At 41.9% G+C, this 16144-nt stretch overlaps 1 long non-coding RNA gene across 1 annotated transcript; it reads right to left on the reverse strand.

Moving 5' to 3' along the window:
- Window positions 1-117: 117 nt before the first annotated feature.
- LOC123375059 lies at window positions 118-12941 on the reverse strand. Its single transcript, XR_006581303.1, has 3 exons — window positions 12821-12941; window positions 746-795; window positions 118-626 (listed from the first exon to the last, which is right to left on the reverse strand). It is a non-coding gene; the product is annotated as an uncharacterized LOC123375059 (long non-coding RNA).
- Between the last annotated feature and the right edge of the window lie 3203 nt (window positions 12942-16144).

Below are 16144 nucleotides of genomic sequence, written 5' to 3' on the forward strand. Positions count from 1 at the left end.
TTATCGTACTTCTGTTGGGGGCAGAAGCCAGGCCAGTTCCCTAGTGCCCCCCTCCCTCTTGACATCATGCGAGACTCAAAATGGATACTGTGAAAAGAGAAAGTTAAAGTGGCAGGTACAAAATTTATACTAGTTACTTGCTGTTTGTTATAAGAATGGCTTGGGGCTTCACAATTAATACCCTCATGTAACCCTCCTGCCTCAAATAGTGCACCTTATAAATGAGCTATGCCTGCACTGTCCCAGACTGCCTGTAAACTGAGTCCAAGCAAAACCAGAGTGTGTATTTGGTTCATTGCTGGCGTTAATGAGTCCAAATTGAAGCAGAGGGTATCACTCTGTCTGTGTTAATAGTCCCCATGGCAGTCAGTTGGGTCTGTGCATGGAAGCAGGCTGCTTGTAAGGAGGGTGCACTGTCTCCATGCTAAATCAGCCTCTTGTTGATTTGATCAGACTTTCGCCCATTGGAGGCTAGTGATGAAAGTGAACTTCTCATGGAGTAGGCACTCCAGACTGTCTGTTACATTCTGGGGCGAGACAGACATAGCAGACACAGGTAGCTGTCCTCCACTGGCCTGGAACAGAAGTTTGCACTTTTATTCAGGGTTTTCCAGAGCTTGCCCTATCTGACAGGATTAAAAAAAATAATAGTTAGTGACTAGATCACTTATAAATCTACCCCTCCCCAGAAAAAATGAAGGGGATATAGAAATAATTTCATTTGAATTTTGTATAGGTATCTTACCATGATGTCTGCTTGGTTTTCAGTGCTGCTCCAAAGGCTGTCTGTGGTTTCTGTGTGAATAAAATACCACCCATTGATTCAAAAATATCATTTTTTGACCTTGAATTAAAGCAGCCCCTTTCATAAAGTGGAAAATGTGGTGTGGGTGTGTGTATATGTGTATGTATGTATGTAATATATAATAAGAGAGAGATTTTTTTTTATCATTGCCAGACAATAATTTCCTCTTTCTTTCTCCTTTCAAGGCCCTTCCCCCTCTACAGGGCAAACACACAGCACTTGGTGCCTGAGAGTGCAGACCAGCCTATAGTGAGCGAGGAGAAAGTGTCTAAGATGAACTGATGGGAGAGCCAGTAGATAAAACTAATTGGCAGACAGTGCCAGAAGGATCACATGGAGTATCAGAAGGATAAGGATGAAAGAAGAGTAGAAAGAGACAGGCTGCACAGCATGAGGAGAAATTGTCAGACAGATTCATGGAGGATGACCATAAGTTGAGGGAGAAAGAAGGAGCTGTCTGAGTGATACTTGAGCTCATGGCTACCAGACCTCAGGCTCCAGTGCCACCGTCAGCTCTTGCTCCTGCCCCGTGTGCCGTGTCCCCTCTGTGCTACTATGGCCAGCAGTCTGTGAATCCTTTTGACAATTTAAGGGATGGCTGGGCCATGTTTCAGGCAATGAACACTAGCACATGGAATGGACAAATGTACCCTGTGCCTCCGTCCACTCCAGTCGCTGCCCGTATGTGCAAAACACACCAGAAAGGCCAAGGAGAACAGAAGGACAGGGGACACCCAGAAATAGCTACCAGAAAGAGGTTTTTTTCCTTTTTATTGGCCTGTTTGCCCTAACATGAAAATTCAGGCAAACGTTGACATTTTTGGCAACATTTTCTGAGGCTCTTAAAATAAATTTTAATTTTTAAAATTCAGACTCAGTACTGGAAATGTTCTCAAAATGGACATTAAAATTTCCACTTACCAAAACCCAGGTTTTTTGGTCTAAAATTTAAAAAAAAAACATTTTTGATGATTAAAAATAGGTGGGTTTTTTAAACAATCCTTTGAAATGAAAGCAAATTTTAAATTTTGGGTAAAACTACTTTTGTGGTTTTGGTCCAGTTCTACAAACTGCTGCTTGGTGGGTGATCTGGGATAAGTAGTAAAATTAGTTATAGTATTATCTCTGATACTTCTGGGAAAAGTGTTTTTCCTGATCAATAGTGTTTGCAGGAGATAATGATTAGCCCTTTAAAAACATGATGACTGATGCCTGTTCCATAGCCCCAGATTGTCTCAGAGGATAATTATAATGCTGCACATCACGCCACCAGATAGTGTCAGTACAGCCAGCACCCAGCATTCAAAAATCATGAGTCGGGCCCCCCCAACACATGGAATTGGCTTAAAAATAATTATTTTTAAAAATGCAGGTTTGTGTTCTGGTGTTGGTCTTTTAGTGTTTATATTTTCATGCTCTTCCCCGCAAGCATGTGGCTGGAGGGGGTTGAACTAAGGTACGCAACTTCAGCTACGCGAATAGCGTAGCTGAAGTCGAACTACCTTAGTTCGAACTACTTACCGATCCTCACGGTGCGGGATCGAAGTCCGCGGCTCCCCCGTCAACTCTGCCACCGCCGTTTGCGGTGGTGGAGTTCCGGAGTCGACGGGAGCGCGTTCGGAGTTCGATATATCGCGTCTAGATGAGACGCGATATATCGAACTCCGAGAAGTTGATTGCTACCCGCCGATCCGGCGGGTAGAATGGACGTACCCTAAGTGGCTGAGAGAGTGGCGTCCGCCCTGACGTTGGCCACTCTCCTTGCTTTCCTGTAAGGCTGGCCTGGAATAAGGCAATCTTAGTCTGGAATAAGAGCATCCACACCTGGAGTTAATCAGGAAGAGCTATTCCAGAATAATGCTATGTGTATACAAGCTCCTTAGTCTTATTTTCAAAAGTGACTTAGGCACTTTTGAGCTAGGCTCCTAAATCAGCTAGGCATGGTAAGGCTGAGTGGAGCAACATTTAAATACCTTTAAAAATCTGAGCCTAAATCTCAGTTTACACAACTTTAAAATGGCTAATAATATCTAGTTCCTTGCAGGGAGGTTGTGAGGCTTAATTAATGTTCAAAAATTGCTGTGGAATTCTGGCATAAAGGTGCTATGTAAGTGGTGTAATTATATTATTATTATTCTGGAGACCACATGGGGCTGGGAGACAGTAAAGATGAGAAGGGAAGCTAAATTGATTAGACATTCTATTACGCTGTCAGGCCTTTCAAACACATTAGAGAAGCAAATGAGCTGCCTGAACCTGCTTTTTCATCTCCAGACCCATTACAGGTTTTACTGTGTAAAACAACAGTTAAACCAAAGATCAAGCAGGATGCCATTGGCAAAGACTGCCCAGGTTGAGAAGATGTTACAAAATAGAGTTCCTAAACCAGTTGTTTTCCATTCACTATGATTCTTCTCCATTAGCAGGGCCACAGATCTTGGGCTGTAACTATAATGAACACCTTCTGATCTGCTATGGATTCTCAGAGTGCCCTAAGGAGGTGGGTGGAGGAGGGCAGGACATGCTGCTGGAGAGAGTGGTTGCCATGGTAGTGAAATTTAGAAGTAACCAAGTTTTTTTTTTTGACTGAGTGTGTATCATGGTAGTTGGCGGGATAAAAAAACAGGGCATTACTACATACTTTGATGGTGTCTTATGTTTCCTTTTTAGGAGAAAAAGGGACACAGTGTAACCAAGAATTGGGTCCACTATGTCCCACTGATGGGGAAAATTGGGCTCTATAACATTTCCTGTGTTGGGAGGCCTCCTTGGCCAGCATAGAGTTGGCATAAAGTTTTTACACTCGCCCTGTTTCAACCACCAGCATAATGTGGGCATGACCAGAGCTCACTAGCCTATGGCTATTCTCTACTGCCACAGGTGCATAGCGTACCTTGGGAAACAATGCATAAGTAAGAACATCCCTAGGCTACCCTGATTTACACCAGGGGCGGGGCTTTAACCCACCTTTTCCTTTCCCCCTGTGTTTCAGTCCCAAGTACAGGAATGGGAGAAGTTAGATTTTGTGCCTTATATAATCCTAAATGCTGAGTTGGTCTGTGACCCCAAAATCTCCATGACTTCTGATCTTTCTGGCATTAGAGATGTCACAGTTTCAGGGTAATTGCACCTGTATTCCCCTCTGTGCCCCTTAAGGGTACCCGCTGAAAGGTTTCCATCTTCCACCATCTCCTCTCTTGAGCAGAGACCTGTGTCCCAGTCCCTCCCGACTGGAGATTCTCTAAGGCTTTACAGTTCTAGGCCTACACTGTGACATCCCCCCAACCTCTAAAAAGCCAGCGTCTGTGCTTTGCTTTCTCTCCAGAGGCTATGACCGATGTATTGTTCACAGTTATGTTACCACACTGCTCTATCTAAGCAAACCATTTTATTCTTAAGATAAAAACAGAGAAACCACATTAAAAACAATAAAAGTTCATAAGTCTCATATTCCGCACCAGAACCTGCTCAGGCCTTTTATCTTCAGTCTCTGGGAGCAGGTTATCAGCAGACAATGACCCACTCCTCAGTGTAGAGCTTCAAAGGTTTGCCTTTTTGCATAAGTGGAGGAAGGAAATTTGCATTAACCTCTCCCTAGGTATTCCCTAGGAAATCCATTTCACACTTATTGTTTCAAAAGTCCATTCTTGTATGGCATACTTTCAATATAGTCCTTTGAACTCCTGGACCCCACATCACATCTCTCCCCCATAGAGAGTTTACAATCCCAGCCCACAATAATACATAAATTTAATACAAGGGTTTTCAAGGATATTGCAGGAAATTATCCTATTCAACATATTCATAAATGATCTGGAAAAAGGGGTAAACAGTCAGGTGGCAACATTTGTGGATGATGCAAAATTACTAAAGACAGTTAAGACCCAGGCAGACTGCAAAGAGCTACAAAAGGATCTCTCAAAACTGGGTGACTGGGCAACAAAATGGCAGATAAAATTTAATGTTGATAAATGCTAAGTAATTCACATTGGAAAGCATAATCCCAACTATATATATAAAATAATGGGGTCTAAATTAGCTGTTAACACTCAAGAAAGAGATCTTGGAGTCATTGTAGATAGTTCTCTGAAAACATCCACTCAATGTGCAGCAGCAGCCAAAAAAACCAAACAGAATGCTGGGACTAATTAAAAAAGGGATAGATAATAGGATAGAAAATATCATGTTGCCTCTATATAAATCCATGGCACACCCACATCTTGAATACTGTGTGCAGATGTGGTTGCCCCATCTCAAAAATGATAGCTCCATCAATGGCTATTAGCCAGGATGGGCAGGAATGGTGTCCCTAGCCTCAGTTTGCCAGAAGTTGGAAATGAGTGACAGGGGATGGATCACCCTGTTCTGTTCATTCCCTCTGGGAGACCTGGCATTGGCCACTGTTAGAAGACAGGCTACTGGGCTAGATGGACCTTTGGTCTGACCCAATAGGGCAGTTCTTATGCCATATCTGTTACAAAGGAATCACATGGATTTCTTGAATAAAATGTCTCAGATAACACTTTGAAGCTTAATGTGGAATTTATAGGCCCTGATCCAACAAAGCACTTAACCCTGTGTAGCTCTAAGTGTAACTTCAGTGGGGACTAATCCCAGGTCTAAAGTTCTTCACCTAATGAGGTTAACTTTACCCATGGAAAGGGCTGCATGTACTCCAAACCAAATAACTGAACTCCCGAGAATGTTTTGTTTCTTTAAATGAGCTGTATCATTCATCTGATCAATGGCTTTATACACACACACACACACCTGACATACTGTGATTTTTTTGACTATGTACAAAAGGAATATTTTATAAAACCCTGTTGTATAATGAAATTGCTCTTGAAATTGCTTACAGAATGAAGCTCATCATGTGATGCACCAGTAAGCACAATACTCCTATTAGCAGAATCCTCCTGCCCAACATCAATATGAAAAATCCCACTGAAACCAATGGCGTATGGATCCTATTTGTTATGTCGTGACTTATGTAGTACAAATACATTGTAAAAAAGATATATAGTGCACTTCAATAGAATTGTACTGTCCATACTGCTCACTCAGCAATTCTAGTTATAGCAGCAGGGTTATGCCAGATCAGGGCCCTGTCCCCCCACACAGACCCAGAGCCATCACAGGAACTCTGTTCCAGGTTTGTCTCTCTTATTTGGAGACTAAAAAATAAAGCTGGGTGAATTGTTAACAGCAAACCTCAGGCTTATGTCTTAGCTTAACAACAACCAAACAACCCTCACAGCCTACTGCTCATGGTATTAAGCCCTACACCTAGTTGTGTTTGCAGGACATGGACCTAAGCTCTTAAATCTATACAGGTCTGTCTCATCTTACGCAGGGGGTCCGTTCCGCAGTTAGCACGTAAAGCGAAAGCCGCGTATAGTCAAAATTACATTGAGTTCAATGGTGGGCGGAATGGTGGGCACTACAGGTACAGTATTAAAATTGTTTTTCTCTTTTTTTTGGTTTTTGCCGACTGCGTAAAGCTGAAAGTGCACATGTTAAATGCACATAAGATGTGACAGACCTGTATCATTTAAAAAGTTGGCATTGATCAGGCTAATATTAGTGTTAACTTTTTTTCTGCCTTTTTTGTGTGTGTGATATTATGGCTGCACTAGCAGATGTTTTGTCTTTAATTGTGAAATATCCTATTTTTTTAAATAATATGTTTGAATGATTTCACATGGCTATATATAGTGCATATTTTTTACCTGTATCCTTTCCCTACTCTTTTCATACTGCTGTTTCTGTTTTTAATTTACTTAAATACTTAAAACAGGTGCAACGGAATCAAGGGGTACTCCTCAAAAATTCTGTAGAATAAGTGTTTTGTGCCACATATAATTCTTCTTGTACAACTTCAGGCAGTGATCTAATGGTTTTTTTATTTTGCATTAGCATATTATTAATGTTCATCCAATGCTGCTCTGATTGTATTTCACAGCAGAATTATGTTAAGTTTAACAGCACTAAATGGGTGCTTGGTAAGAGGAACATGCTATGAAAGCGGAAATTTACAAATCTCCCAATATTTTCCTAGGCTTGCAATTAAAAGAGAGCGATGCACGTTTCTGACTGTCCAAACAACGCTTACTGCTGGGATCTTGATTGTATTTTTGTCAAGTGCTTGAAACATTTTAAATGGAATTTCAGGAAACGCTGCTAAAAAAGCATGTTGACCCTTAAAGTCTATAGGCTGATGTGTGCCTTATAAACAGTTATCTAGATGTGTTTTTGCTAAGATCTGTCCATCAGAGCAGTTACACAGAATGAGCTAATTTTTAGTGCATAAAATTCTTACAAGAGGATGTTGTGCAGTGAAGTTGAAACACAAGCCTTTTGCCTTTGGATGCAGTCATTCGAATCTGGCTTAGATCGCAGGTGGAGTGAGTTTGGTGGTTTCATGTTTGCAAAATTAGAATAAAATCTGCTGAGAGAAGGGCTCTGGTTTCCAATTCTGAGAGTAATCTTGCTGTAAAACAAGATTGAGATGAACTGAAGAATTACTGGGAAGAGGGGAAGTGTTCATACTGCCCGAGTCATCCAAGCTAGGTCTGAGCCTAGCAACTCCTAATGTAATAGTTTGTTATAGAAAGACAAGAAATGGAAACAATTAAAATAAAATTAGTCCCAATTCAATTCCTATTAAAACTAATGGAAAGACTCTCCCTGACTTTAATAGGAGTGGAATAATTAGGTCCATTCATAACCAATGGGGATGAGTGGATCTAACTGAGAGCAGAACTTGATCTATTTTGCTCATTTAACCCCTTTTACACTGACATGCCCTGTCTGGCTTTAAATTGACTTTACAACATGCCAACTAGTCATTTGCAATTTTTCTGTTGACTCAGTATTGGTGAGTGTATTTTCAAGGAGTTCTGGGACTGAGTACTCAACATTAATGTCTCTCTCAGAACTATTGCTTTCATAATTAGAGTTCTTGTAGTTCTTTTCCTCATCGTTTTAAGTAAAGCAGACTGTCTAGAGAGAAAACAAGGAAGCTTAGCATTGCCTAGCGTAAAAATATGGCGCTCTTCTTAAACTGGCTGTTTAGAAGTTTTAATGATAATGAGTAAACTTCAGATGCTTATATTAATATAATTGTTGTTACTAGGTGACGTTTGTAGTTATTGAAGCAGTAATAAAATAACTTATAATAACCGTTAGCTGATTTGCCCACATTTTTATAGGCATTCAGCTCTCTGAATAATTAAGGCATGCATATTAAGTTCTCAGAGATGAACAAAGCTAGTACAAATTAACATTTTTAAGTCAGGCTCAGTGCTGCATAAAAAGTGATTTTTATTTTTCTGTCTTCTACATGGGTTGCAGACAGTTCATTAGAAAAGTATTTGGCTCCACAACAATTATAAAATTTCAATAGATTGTCATATTTACTTGTTTCATTTTACGTGTAGCCCAAGAGCCTTTCAAAAGCAATGGTCCAGATCAGGGGTAGGCAACCTATGGCACGCGTGCTGAAGGTGGCATGCGAGCTGATTTTCAGTGGCACTCACACTGCCTGGGTCCTGGCCACTGGGGGGTTCTGCATTTTAATTTAATTTTAAATGAAGCTTCTTAAACATTTAAAAACCCTTATTTACTTTACATACAACAATAGTTAAGTTATATATTATAGACTTATAGAAAGAGACCTTCTAAAAATGTTAAAATGTATGACTGGCACGCGAAACCTTAAATGAGAGTGAATAAATGAAGACTCGGCACACCACTTCTGATAGGTTGACAACTCGTGGTCCAGATTCTGCTGTCACTGGGGTAAATCAGGAATCAATCCATACTATCAAGAATGTCCAGAGCTGTCATAATTAATGACAACTTATTTTGGAAAAGAGATATTAAACATTATGCTTCAGCTTTTAAGCCAAACTCTAACTACTATAGACCAGGAGGAGACCTATTGTGTGTGTGTGTTGGGGGGAGGCAGATTATCCCACATCTGTCTAACTGTTGGGTTCTTGCACCTTCTTCTACAGCATCTGGTGCTGACTACTGTTGGAGACAGAATCATAGGTGCTGGAACTGGGGGTGCTGCTGCACCCCTAGCTTGAAGTGGTTTCCATCATATACCAGGTTTACAGTTTGGCTCAATGATGCCCCGCTATACAAATTGTTCCAGCACCCTTAGATGGGATAGATGGACCATGGGTCTGATTCAGCATGGCAATTCCTATGTTTCTGTGTGCCTAGATGCACCAGTGTAAACTGGTTTTGGCCCAGGTCAGGGGGTATGTAGGCTCCATGCTATTCCAGCCACTATGGGGTTAACAGGGAGACTAGCTGTCTCCTCAGTTGTGGCTAATTGCTGGGCTTGTAACAGCTGGAGGGATAAAAAGGCTGCAGATCAGAGGACATGTAGGGCTGCTAGAAAAACTATTGAAAGGGGATTTCTTCAGCAACAGACTGGCAAGAAGCCACTCACAAAGTTGGACTTCCAGTGTGGGAGAATCAGAACATGAGTCTGTGAAAAGCCCAAAGAGAAGGTGAGGTAGGAAAGGGGTCAGGAAAGCAGAAAGGGACATAAATAACCATTTTCAGCTGCTTTATGGGCTGGAATCCAGAGGGCTGGGTGGGCCTGGGTTCCCTACCATGCCCAGCAAAAGGGATAGTAGGCACTTTGAGCAAAGGAGTCAGGATCCCACAGGGGCCTGCAACTCTCAATCCTTCATGAGGGTCACTGGACTCCTGATCAACCGGACTCTTTATTACCCCGGAAAGCGAGAGATTGTTGTTAACCCAGGTGGCGTCATAACAGGAAACCACCAGACATGGAACAAAATGGTTGGCAGGAGGGGGGGCGGAACTGAGTCAGGCTCGGTGCAACACCCGGTATAGCTGCGAGATGGTGTCAGCTGGTGAAGACAGCCCTGGACAGCCCACAAAATGGCTTGGGACATACTTGCTTGAGGGACTGCATCTCTCTCCATGATGTACTGCTGCAGTGGTGATCAGCAGATGTGCTTGTGGTGGATTCCCTTTGATTTAAAAGAGTTGATGGTAGAGCACTCGCTGTGAGCTTTCATCCTGGCTCTGAAATAGCCTGCGTTTGTTGACTTTCAGGGCACGCTACCAGGCCTAGCTTTTAAAATAGTCTTTCAAGGAGGGAGGGACCAAATGCAGGAGGGGGAGCATGTTTAGGGGAAGGGAGTTCCTCATGCTGAGCATTCGGGCTAGTGGTTAATTTTGCTGGGGATAGCTGTTGTTTTTTAGCTGCATTGTTACTTTAAAATGATGCCAGAGTTGCTTAGAGTGAAGAGAAGAACTTTATTTTTTAACAAGACCCAAGTAGAAATAAATACATGTATTTTTCAAGCGAAGTTATAATATCATGAGGGCTTAATCATGTAGTCCTTGGGAGTTTTCCCTGAGAAAACACTATTGCTTTCTGGATGGAGGTGTATCTTTGGAATAAAATAGAATGTGTGATATCTTAATTCACACCCCCTCCCCCAGTTCAAACACTGGAGAATGAATTTCACCCCTTAATTTTAATTCTGTGCCAGAAGGCTGTAGTTTCTGTGTCAGCCATGAGCCCAAACAGAATTTTTATCCTCTGACTGCATATAAGGGTCTGCTCCTGCTCCCATTTAAATCAATGGGAGTCTTGATATTTACTTAAATATAATCAGTGTTGAGCCTTAAATCTTTAAAAAGAGGGACTCCTAATGAAGCCTGACATAGGGCCATATTTTAAAAGAGCCCAGAGCCAGATTTCCATATGCTCAGTGACTGTAATTAAGGCAAGATTTTGAGGAATGCTCATCACCCAGCAGCAACCTCCCATTGTGACACTTACTGCCAGATGTTTTAAAGCACACACTGCACTGAGCAATTCTGAAAAATCTAACTACTCATTTGGTACTTAAATGGAAGCTGGGCTTTTCTGAAAATCTGGTACTGATTGTGGGTGCCTATTATATATCTAGCTAAGCAGTGCTTTTGAGTTACCTGTGAAGGTCTAGCTAGGTAGATATCTTATGCCCAACTCGAGTATTTGTCCCTGTCTTTAATAATGTATATACACCCCAGTAGGTTTTGTTTTAAGACTTTGTCAGTCAAGCTTTGGTTTTAATAGTGATGAGTGCTCAGGCCAACTTTTTAATCTATCTCTGACCAGAATCTTGGACCTGCTGGAGCTATCAGTATCTGTTCTCTTTGGAATGCATCACGTTTGTGAGAGTTTTGTAACTATGGGACAAATCAGTGGCAAAATATATCCTTTTCTCAGTAGACCAAATTCATCCCTGGCATAAGTAAGGTTCAAATGGGAAAATTAGTCCTGGAGAAGAAGACAGACATCACTGTTTCGTTGTTACCCATTTACTTTACAAGGGAGGGATGATACTGAAGAATCTAAATTAACAGAAAGGAATCTTTGACAAGGATTAGTCATTGAAATTATATATGTATATGGCTCTGAATAATACTAAGCACTTTATTGATACTTGTGGAAATTTGTGTAAAATGCTAACTTTCTGCCCTCTTAGCTGGGTATTATCTTTGTATAGTTAAGGAAACAGAGGCAGGACTGAATTAGCTAGTTCAAGGACATACTAAGCGGCTGAGCCATGATTAGAAACCGGACACTCCTGACTCCAAAGCCTCTGCTCATTCCCCTGGGACTATTCTGCACCTCAGTTGAGTATTCAGGCTGTATTTACACTGGGATACCCTACTTTCTACTACAAAATGTCTGTCTTGATAGTGTGTGAATATTATTAACTCAAAGGTTTTCTTGAAAAAGGATCAGAGCTCCAAACTTACAAACCTTTTCCTTGCGTGTTCCTGCTGTTTGTCTAGGAGACTTATTTGACATTATGCATTGAGGCTGGTGAAGAATGATTTTAAAAGCAGTTATAATTGTGCCATTCAGTTGGGACAAATTGGAAATGGCTCCAAGGGCAGAGGGCTGCCGAGAACAAAGATGAGGCACGTGTTTGTTGTGCCATGAACCTGCCCTGATTTTAGACATGTGGAGGAGTCTGCATCCTCTCTAGGATGCTGTAAAGGGGCATTCAGATTGTGAGCACCTCCAAGCAGCTGGGTGTGGTGTCACAATCCTCTTCTCACCCTGGGTGCCCCCTGCGGGCTGTTGGCTGAAGCTGGTAGGGCTTCAGTAACTTGGCCCTAGCATGAAGTGACAAAGTGCAAATGACCCTTTCTGGGGGTCCAATAACCAGTCTACTTGCCCTTGCTAGAACCTTCAGTCCCAGCTCTGGGCCCTTTAAATGCAGCCCTTTGTTCAGGCTCCCAAATGATCCCTGTCCCCTACTTGGGGTTTATGTCACTTTACCTGTGGCCAGTCAGGGGACCCTGCCTGCACACTACCCCGGGTTCCAGCCCAGGGACCTTACATGCAGCAGCCACATACTTCCCCCTCCAATCCTTCGCTGCTATTTTCCTGGACCTTTATCTCTAGCTCCATTGCAGGGGTAGCGTCTTCAGGTGGCTCTGTAAGTTCAGCCAGCCACAAACTCTGGGCACTTGTGGGCTGCTTATGCCAGGGAGCAGGGGCAGCTCCAGGCCCTAGCACGCCAAGCGCGTGCTTGGGGCGGCATGCCGCGAGGGGCGCTCTGCCGGTCGCCGGGAGGGCGGCAGGCGGCTCCGGTGGACCTCCCGCAGGCGTGTCTGCGGAGGGTCTGCTGGTCCCGTGGCTTCGGTGGAGCATCCGCAGGCACGCCTGCGGGAGGTCCACCGGAGCCGCGGGACCGGCGACCGGCAGAGCGCCCCCCGCGGCGTGCCGCTGTGCTTGGGGCGGCAAAATGGCTAGAGCTGCCCCTGCCAGGGAGGAGTTCCCTTCTTACGTCCTCTGGCCCCAGCCAGGGACTAACCTACTAAGCCCAGGCAGCCACTTTTATCTGAGCCTGCTGGGCACCGATTGGCTGATGCTAGCCCTTGGAGAAGCAGGCCTCTGAGTTTCCAAAATGGCTGCTCCAATGAGGTCTCCCTAGGCAGGCCCGTAGGACTCACCTTTGCTGCTCTTTTCCTCCCATCTTGCCTTTTCCTGGGGCAGGCTGGAGTATAGCAGAGCAGTGGTGCTTGAAGCAGGGGGATATGAAGGCAAGGTACACCACATCACAGATGCCCTTCAAGATTTCCAACGGTCTCTTCCTGGCCAAGCTGAGGGGGGAGGAGTTTCCCTTATCCCTTTTTTCTCTCTACAGCCTCCAATAGCGATGACCTGCCCCCCCTCCCGGCCCACACCCTATTCTCTCTTGGCTTTCGGGGCTCCATCCTCTTTCTGGTTCCCCTCCCCCCCCCACTGTGGAAATGAAGGATTTAATCTGTAGCAATGTTAGTGAAATGACTAAATTTGAGTAGGATGGCATCAAAAACCCATATTTCTCACAAAGCTAGACTTCTAAAATTGGGTCGAAGCTCTGAAGAGGATTGATGTATATGTGACATTCTGAATGGCCATTTCTGAAATCTCTAAACTCACGAAACATTTTTATGATCTGTCAAACATCCCTCCATCTTTGTATTTCATATCATGTGCTGATGAGTACTGTAGTATAAATGCTGCAGGTTTTGGAAGGAGTTTGACAGGCATCAAGAAGAAAGAATGTTGTGTAGCATAACTAGCCTTTGCAGCCTTCTGTCAAAAAATGTTCCTAGCTTTCTTATGACAAAGTGACAGCCTGGAATTTCAGACATATTGTTCCTAAAAATGTTGTTAAAAGGATACATTTTAAAAAACAACCACCACCCTAAAATCTTTTTAAATGATTTCAGTTTGTAAAAACTCCTCAGACTCAGACAGGACTGTGCATTTCCACTCATAATCATGAAGCATTCAATCTGTAAGCAATTAAATCTCTGACAAAGGCTTTTCCAGTTACTTGGAGAATTTAACATGCTTCAGTAAACATTGTTTTAATCTACAGCTATCCTTTACATTTGTTACTTTTTTTTCCAGTTCAGAGGTTTTACTTCTGAGTAACTTTTAGAGGTAACAAAGTGGATGGTGTGAGAACATGGTTAGATTTGTTTTTATACCCTTCTGATTGATTTAAGGCACCCATGAAGGGGTTAATTGAAAGAAGCTGCTTAAAACAATGTCTGTTCCCTCAGATTTTGAGGGAATGAGAGTTAATTCTGATGAGAACTTCTTAACTTGGCAGTTTTTGTTGGTTGAATGTGAAGTTGTCAACTGATACCCTGAGTTTTGGTGTAGTTCCCTGGGAACTCAGAGATTCTCTTTATCGTGTAAAGTTTGGTTAAATGTGAAGGTAAATTCCATTCCTCTCCTTTTCTTGGTTTCATATGCTTTGTAAACCTGAATATTACAAAACATGGCTTTTTGCCTTTTTATTATGTATTTATCTTTTAATTTGATCTTTGCAATTCATCCTTCACTAAATTCACCATGCAGGAGAGACTCTTCTTTGAACTTCACCACAGAGGAGAACTGACAAGTTAACTTGTCACATGATTTCTTGCATCTCTTAGTGGATATTCTCTTCTCCTTGATAGCATATGGGTTTACACCACTTGTTTCCTTAATCAAGTCAGTTATATTGGGTGAGTGTGTGTGCTAACTAAGAATCTTTTAGCAAAGGCAGAAGAAGAAATGCAGTTCATAGACATTTTTGGTTAGCAGTAATATAGGTTGTGCATTGCTATAGGTTCTTTGGAGCACTGTAAAGACATCATTGTGTATGGATGTCATGTGGATCACAATGATGCACATTTCCCTGGATCACTATCCAACATATCCTTTCATGAAACAAAGCCACTATTCACTCCATTCCCTCAGCTCACTCATCTTTCTCAACTGGCATGACCAAATGCAGAAGATAAGATCCATACTAAGATGTACACATGTCATAAATTGGACTTTGGTCTTCAGAGTACAGTATTCAATATGCGTCTCCTCTGTGCCTATGTTTTATTGCTCAAAGCATATACACTGCCAACACAGAACTGCAGCTTGCATATGCATCATATGTAAGCCATTCTTTAACTTAAGGCTGTTTCCTAAATATTCCCTTCAATTATATGCTTTCTTGTCTCAGATTGTGGCTAGAAATAAGGCTAGATAGCTTTTTTAGGTACTGAGTACTAAATAATTCAAACAGTTATTTAAGATTTAATTTTTGAAGTTATGAAAAGTTTTATACAAACACAACTACAAAATCTAGGTAAAAGATGGTCACTAAGGGCTTGATCCAACTTCTATAGAAGGGCTTACATTGATTTCAATATGGTATTTAGCAGGTACCTGATTTTCAGTGTGGGGGGAAGGGGCAGGCGGGCTCAGCTTGACCTCCTTTTAGGGCTGCTTTGGGCTCAAGTGAAAGACTCAAACACCTCCAACTGCAGATGGCAGAATTTTCATGATGAAAACTCATTTGCGCAATAGGTTTTGTACACAAAATAAAAGATGGAGACGTTAGCTGGTGTTGCTACTAAAACAGGTACAAAATCATACTGGTGTATCTGGAGGCTGTAAATCTGGGCCATAGTGACTTAATGCAGCCCTGCATATGTTCACTAATGACTGTGTGTTCTATTTTATTAAATATAATCAGTGATATTGTTTAAATCAGTATAAAGTTTCTAACTAGTTGTTAGAACAGAAAGCAACTCTAGGAAGTAGCTGTTTTCACTGAAATGGTTTAAAGTCTTAGTAAAATATGTCTTTGGCAGTATCAGTAGTTAAAGTAATTCAGAGACGAATAATTTTTGCTGCACTTTTATATTTTCTTTCATGTGACCTTAAAAAAATTAAACTTGCAGCTAAAGTTTTGTTGGGAGGAGCTAAAGAAGAGACCCTAATATGTTCCTCATCAGAGACTTTCTGTTCTCTCCATGTGAACTGAATTTCTCTTAAAAAGTGAGGGACTGAATAGACTGTATGATGTTGCACTCCATATGCTTTATGAAAATATGCTTATAAATGTGAATATGATGTAACTGGAATATGCTTTATGCAAAAGGTCTCTTGTAAGGTATCATTACAAAGCTTATAATCTACTGAGTGTGTTCATCCTGTTTGTTTGCATGTATTATTTTTATGTAGGTGAATAAGATCTAAACTTGTATTACTAATGTAAACCTATTAAGTGGAAGCCATTAAGAGTGCTTCAGAATCAATCAATGAACTGTAAATGGCTCTATTTACTTGAAAACCTTCCTGTGTACTTGTGGGCCAGCCCAGGAAGAATGGAGGCTGGGTCTCACAGTACATGTGACCATGTCACATGATGCTGGAATCCATCTTAAATCTGGTACTTTTCCATTTAGAAGGAGGGGTGGGAACCTAGAGAGACAAAAGATTCCCACCTTATG

Source organism: Mauremys mutica, chromosome 7, assembly GCF_020497125.1.
Source record: "Mauremys mutica isolate MM-2020 ecotype Southern chromosome 7, ASM2049712v1, whole genome shotgun sequence".
In the NCBI taxonomy this organism is placed as follows: domain Eukaryota; kingdom Metazoa; phylum Chordata; order Testudines; family Geoemydidae; genus Mauremys; species Mauremys mutica.